The sequence below is a fragment of the Ursus americanus genome, chromosome 1 (assembly GCF_024610735.1).
Source record: "Ursus americanus isolate L20-20 chromosome 1, mUrsAme1.1.p, whole genome shotgun sequence".
In the NCBI taxonomy this organism is placed as follows: domain Eukaryota; kingdom Metazoa; phylum Chordata; class Mammalia; order Carnivora; family Ursidae; genus Ursus; species Ursus americanus.
Window position 1 is genome coordinate 75684206 of NC_142127.1, and position 6484 is coordinate 75690689.

Sequence of the window (6484 nt, forward strand, 5' to 3'; positions counted from 1 at the left end):
GAGCCGGACTAAAATCCAGGCATCTTGACTGTGTCTAGCATGCTTTTCATTGCACTTCTGGAACAAATATGACCTTCAGGGTGCTATGATGAGAGACTTTCAAAAGAATCCACAGGAAGGGATATATCCAATAACAGCAAGTTCAAGGCAAACATTGTGAAAAATTACAGTGTTCTGAAAAACAAAGGCCCAAACCATGTAATGTTGGATGATTGTTTTTAAATTCCCTTGATTCCCCATCAAGTTGGGTCCTGCACAGACATTCAGGTTCACTCTTTGTTTATTACTTGGCTTGAGTCACTCAAGTCAGTTGATCACACTGTAGTGTGCAGCCCAAACACCTGAGGGCTGATTTCTTCCCACCTCTGCTTTGTGAGGAAAATTTCTCAAGTAAGTAGGTGTTATTTGCCAAGAGAGAACTTTGCTTAAAAATGCCTGACAGGGAGCAGAGAGTCCTGGTTACTTTTCTCAAGAAAATATTGAGCAAATAAATGGAAAGATTTAGTTGAAAAAAAATTTTTTTTTTAAGTAGCCTCTACACCCAGCGTAGAGCCCAGTGCAGGGCTTGTACTCACCACCCTGAGATCAAAACCTGAGCTGAAATCAAGAGTCAGAAGGTTAAAAAACTGAGCCACCCAGGTGCCCCTTGAATTTTTTTTTTTTATTAAAACTCATTTGGGTTTAAATCTGTATTGTTCTTAATTTCAATTTTTAATTTAAATTCTAGTTAGTTAACATATATGGTAAGATTGGTTTTAGGTGTAGAATTTAGTGATTCATCACTCACATATAATACCCAGTGCTCATCACAAGTGCCTTCCTTAATACCCATCACCCACTTAGCCCGTTCCCCGCCCACCTCCCTCCATCAACCCTCAGTTTCTTCTCTATAGTTAAGAGTCTTTTATGGTTTGCTTCCCTCTCTCTCCTCTCTTTTTGTTCCCCTTCCACTATGTTCATCTGTTTGGTTTCTTAAATTCCACATATGTAACTCTGTATTATTTTATCATTTTTTACTTCCTTTTATTTTATCATAGCTTTTTCTAAGTTAAATCATTTGGAGGTCAGCTAGGGTACTTCTCTGAGTAATATCGTTTACAAAATGTACACACACAGTATATTTAGGGGGTTCTTGAAAGAATGAAGACTATGTGAGAATACTTTCTGTTGTCGTACGTATGAAGAACAGCCTAGCTGGGTGTAGGATTCTTGGATCACAACCACTTTTCCTCAAATTTTGTGGCTGTTTTTTCAAAGTCTTCTAGTACTTGGTGTTAAAGAGAAGTGTGATAATATTTGATTCATTTTCTTTGAGGTAGACTTTTTAATAAAATGTCTATTTTTGTCGGATTTCTTTTTTCTATACTTAAAAATACGTTAAATTCTGATTATCAAACTAAGATTGGAGATTACAGGAAATTTGGAAAGTAGAAAATTTTAAAAAGAAAATTAAAAATAACCAATGAAACTACTACCTGAAGATAACTACTGCTAATATTTTTTGGTGTGTTCCCTTCCAGTCTTTATTTTCAGTGTATTTAAATTACACTTAAAAGTAAGGTAAGATAACAATATGCCGTTGACCATTGAACAGCACGGGTTTGAACTGTGCAGGTGCCCTTGTACATGGACTTTTTTAAAATACAGTACAGTACTGTAAATGTATTTTCTTTTCCTTATGATTTTTTAACATTTTCTTTTCTCTAGCTTACTCTATTGTAAAAATACCGTATACAATACATATGACATGCAAAATATTTGTTAATCAACTGTGTTATCAGTAAGGCTTCCAGCAAACAGTAGGCTATTAGTAAAGTTTCTGGGGAGTCAAAGTTATCTGAATTTTTGTGCAGGGTTGGTGCCCCTAATTCTCGTGTTGTTCAAGCATCAGCTGTACTTATAATTTTACATTCAGTAGAGAAACTTCTAAAATTATGTGCATTTGTAAACAATTCTAGAATACTTAATTGAAAGGCAATGGTTCTTAAGACTTACACCTATATGGGACACCTGCGTGCCTCAGTCGGTTAAGCGTCTACCTTCGGCTCAGGTCATGATCCCAGGGTCCTGGGATTGAGTCCCACATCGGACTCCTTGCTCAGTGGAGAGCCTGCTTCTCCCTCTGCCTGCTGCTCCCCCTGCTTGTGCTCTCTCGCGCGCGCTCTTTCTCTCTCTAACAAATGAATTAAAAAAAAAGGCTTACAGCTATGGAAACTCATTGAGAATGTGATAAAGTATGAACCCTCAGGATATGCAGCATACCTATACTTCTAAAATTCTGCACAGAATTTCAAAGAGTTTATGAAGTTCCTCTGTATATTCCAAATTAAGACATCTTGATAATAATGACTAACATTTATTAAGTAATCTAACATTTATTAAGAGTGTTAGGCACTCTTCCAAATGTTTTATACATATTAACTAATTTAGGGTTTCTTATAACCCCATGAGGAAGGTAATATTATTATTCCTACTTTTCATATAAGGAATTTAAGGCACTGGTTAATTACTCAAAGTCACACAATTAGGAAGTGGCAGAATTGAAATTTAATCCAGGTAATTTAACTTTAGAGCCCACACTCTAAACCATTAATCTGTTTTTATTTATTAATTTACTTATTTTTTAGAGAGGTAGGGGGAGGGGCAGAGGGAGAGAGAGAATCTCAAATAGGCTGCATGCAGATGTGGTGCTCAGTCTCACAACCCCAAGATCATGATCCGAGCCAAAATCAAGAGTCAGACGCTTAACCAACAGGCTTCCCTAATCTGTTATTAGTCTATGTTTCCTCAAGAGCTTTTGTGAAGGTACTTTTGCAACAACTTTTAAACTCAGTTGAGAAAATTCAATATCATACTGCTACATCTAGGCTGACCAGGACATCTAGGAATCTGAATTTAATAGTGCCCACAAGTTTGGAGACCATTCTCCCCCCCCCCAAGATTTATTATTTATTTGAGAGAGAGAGCATGCACAGGGATAGGGGGTGGGAAGGGCAGAGGGAGAGGGAGAGAGAGAATCTCCTGCAGACTCCCTGCTGAGCGAGGAGCCTTACACTGGCTCTATCCCAGGCCCTGGGATTACGACCTGAGCCGAAATCAGGAGTTGGACACTTAACAGACTGAACCACCCAGGTGCCCTTGGAGACCATTCTTCTGTACTGTGTAGAAGCCTTCTGCCTGACTCTGCCAGGTTACTGTCGGATCTGTTTCTGAAGCTTGAGGATGTTCATCCATGTTGATTTTCTGGCTAGTAAAAAAGGTTATGTTTCTCTTTTCACCATCTTGGAGGCTGTGGAGGCCTGCTGGGAACAGGACTCCTAAAAAGACAAATGTCTGGAAGGCTGTAGTCTAAGGCCATTTTTGCTGGCTATAAGCAGCATCTCTGAAACCAGAGAGAGCACACAGCTCTTCTTAAAATTGAAGGTGTTTATGCTCAAGATGAAACTGAATTCTTTCTAGACAAGAGATATGCTTGTGTGTATGAAGCAAAGGATAACACAGTGACTCCTGGTGGCAAACCAAACAGAACCAGAGTGATCTGGGGAAAAGTAATTTGTGCTCATGGAAACAGTGGCATGGTTTGTGCCCAATTCCAAAGCAACCTTCCTGCTAAAGCCATTGGCTGCAGAATCCATGTGATGCTGTACCCCTCAAGGATTTAAACTTACTAAAAAGTAAATAAATAAGGTGTAGAGTAAAAAAAAGTTAATGGCTTGGAAGACAAAGTACAATGAAATATAAGATTGGATTAACTTTTATTTTTTTTTAATTATTGGGTAGAAAGGTACATCATTAATGGTAATATGGGAAGACTTACATTAGTGGAGCAAATAAATGTACATGGTAGAGCAGTTTGCAAAGAAAGGGAAATGTTTGTTATATGAAGGTATTGTCTGCTAATTCTAGCTAATCCTATCAAACGAATATCCAAATGCTAATTTTAACTAGGACCCTAAGGTACTACTCATATAATGGATCACACTGTTTAATGCAAGTATCCTAAAGGAATTCTGCACGCATGGTCTACATTTGGTATTAGAAGATATAATAGAGAGTAATTCTCAGAATTATAATTTTGGCTATGGCAATTAAAGTTAAATCGAATTGATCATAAATTCATTTTTGTATAACATTAAGAGATATATTATGAAATAAGATGTAGAATTTGCTTGTTAACCAAAATGTCTCACTTTCTGACTTTATGCCATACTGTCAGGCATAAATAAGCAGGAATGAGCAGAGTACTAATAGGCATGAATTAAAGTTGCTGTCATTTGGCACATAGACATAAAATGGGAGAAAAGTTTTCAAGGTAGTGATGGTAAACTAAGTGCTACAACATCTGATTCACAATTCGGTTTCTGGACATGGACACGGCATTAAGTTGCACTTATATTTGAAACGAATGCTACCCCATAGGTAGCAATCAAATATTATGGTGTTTGGCATCTTCTATGTCTAACTGGACAGAGAAGGCAAATATGCAGAGTCTGAAAATTCTCTATCTGTATCTTTGCAGTCTGTTTCTAGACCAGAAGATTGAAGTCAATAAAGTGCACTTGAGAGGGATCTGTTGATAATACTGTCATAGCAAAAGTCCTAAAAAAAAAGAATCGTGGGTAAATATATTAATAAAATTTGAATGAGAGCAATCCTAGGAGCTCCTTTTATGCAGAAGTTGACAAGCTGGTCCTGAATTTCATCTGGAAATGAAAGGGAACCAGTAAAGCCAAAATAACCTTGAAAAAGAACAAAGGGGTAGGATTCACACTTCCTAATTTCAAAACTTACTACAAAGTAATGGTGAATCAAGACTGTATGATACTGACACAAGCTTGGACAAAAATGTCAGTGGAATAGAACTCACAGTTCAGAAATAAACCCATACATGGAGGATCAATTGATTTTGACAATGATGCCAACATAATTCAATAAACAGAGTCTTTTCACTAATGGTGGTGGGGTAAACAAATATCCACACGCAGAAGAGTGAAGTTGGACCTCTACCTCACAATGTATACAAACATTAACTCAAGGGGATCCTGACTGGCTCTTGATCTCAGGGTTGTGAGTTGGAGCCCCATGTTGGGTATAGAGATATCTTAAAATCTAAAAATAAAATAAAATAAAAATTAACTCAAAATGGACCAAAGCCTTAAAAGTAAGAACTAAACCTATGCAACTCCTATGAGAAAACATAGGAATAAATATTCATGATGTTGGATTAGGCAGTAATTCCTTAAATACGGCACGAAAAGCATGAGCAACAAAAGAAAACATAGATTTCATCAAAATCTAGAAGTTTTGTACTTCAAAGGACTCTGTCAAGAAAAAGACAACTCACATAATGGGGAAAATATTTGCAAATCATATACCTGATTAATTTCTAGTATCCAGAATATATAAAGAAGTCAGCCCAACAACAACAATGAACCCAATTAACAATAAACAAAGGATCTGAATAGACATTTCTCCGAAGAAAATATACAAATGGCCAATAAGCACATGAAAGGTATTTAACATTATTAGCCATTAGGGAAATGTAAATCAAAACTATAATGAGGGGTACCTGGTTGGCTTAGTCCATAGAGCATGTGGGTTGTAAGTTTGAGCTCCATACTGGGTGGAGAGATTACTTACAAATAAAATGAGAAGGGTGCCTGGCTGGCTCAATTGGTAGAACATGTGACTCTTGATCTCAGGGTGGTGAGTTCGAGCCCTGCCTTTGGCATGGAGCCTACTTTTAAAAAAAAAAAAAGATACCACTTTATTCCTCCAAGGATGGCTAAAATAAAAATGACAGACAATAACAAGTGTTGGCAGGGGTGCCTGGCTGGCTCAGTCAGAAGAGCGTGTGACTCTTCTTGGTGTCCTAAGTCCAAACCCCACATTGGGTATAGAATTTACATGCATACATACATACATACACTTAAAAAACAAAACAAAAACAAGCGTTGACAAAGATAAGGAAAAATAGGAACCTTCACACGTTCCTGATGGGATTGTAAAAATGATACAGCTGCTTAGGAAAACAGGAAGTTCCTCAAAATGTCAAACTTAGGGTTATCAGATGACCCAGCAATTCCACTGCTAGGTATATACCACAAATAATTGAGAACAGCTGCTCAAACAAAAACGTGTACACAAGTGTTTATTAATAATAGGCAAAAAGTGAAAACAATCTAAATGTCCATCAGTTGATAAATGTGTAAGTAGTATTATTCAGCCACATACAGGACTTAAATATAGGCACACCTCAGAGATATTACAGGTGCAGCTCCAGACTAACACAATAAAGTTAATATCACAATAAAGTGAGTCAGATGAATTTTTGGATTCCCAGTGCATATAAAAGTTATATTTATGCTATACTACAGTCTATTAAGTGTGCAATAATATTATATCTAAAAAGACCCAATGTACATACCTTAATTAAAAAATACTCTATTGCTAAAAAAAAATGCTAACCATCATCTGAGCTTCC

General features: G+C 36.9%; 1 pseudogene; it reads left to right on the top strand.

Annotated features, from left to right (window-relative positions):
- Positions 1-2959: 2959 nt before the first annotated feature.
- Positions 2960-4372, top strand: LOC123798040 (large ribosomal subunit protein eL33 pseudogene; annotated as a pseudogene).
- The last annotated feature ends 2112 nt before the right edge of the window (positions 4373-6484 follow it).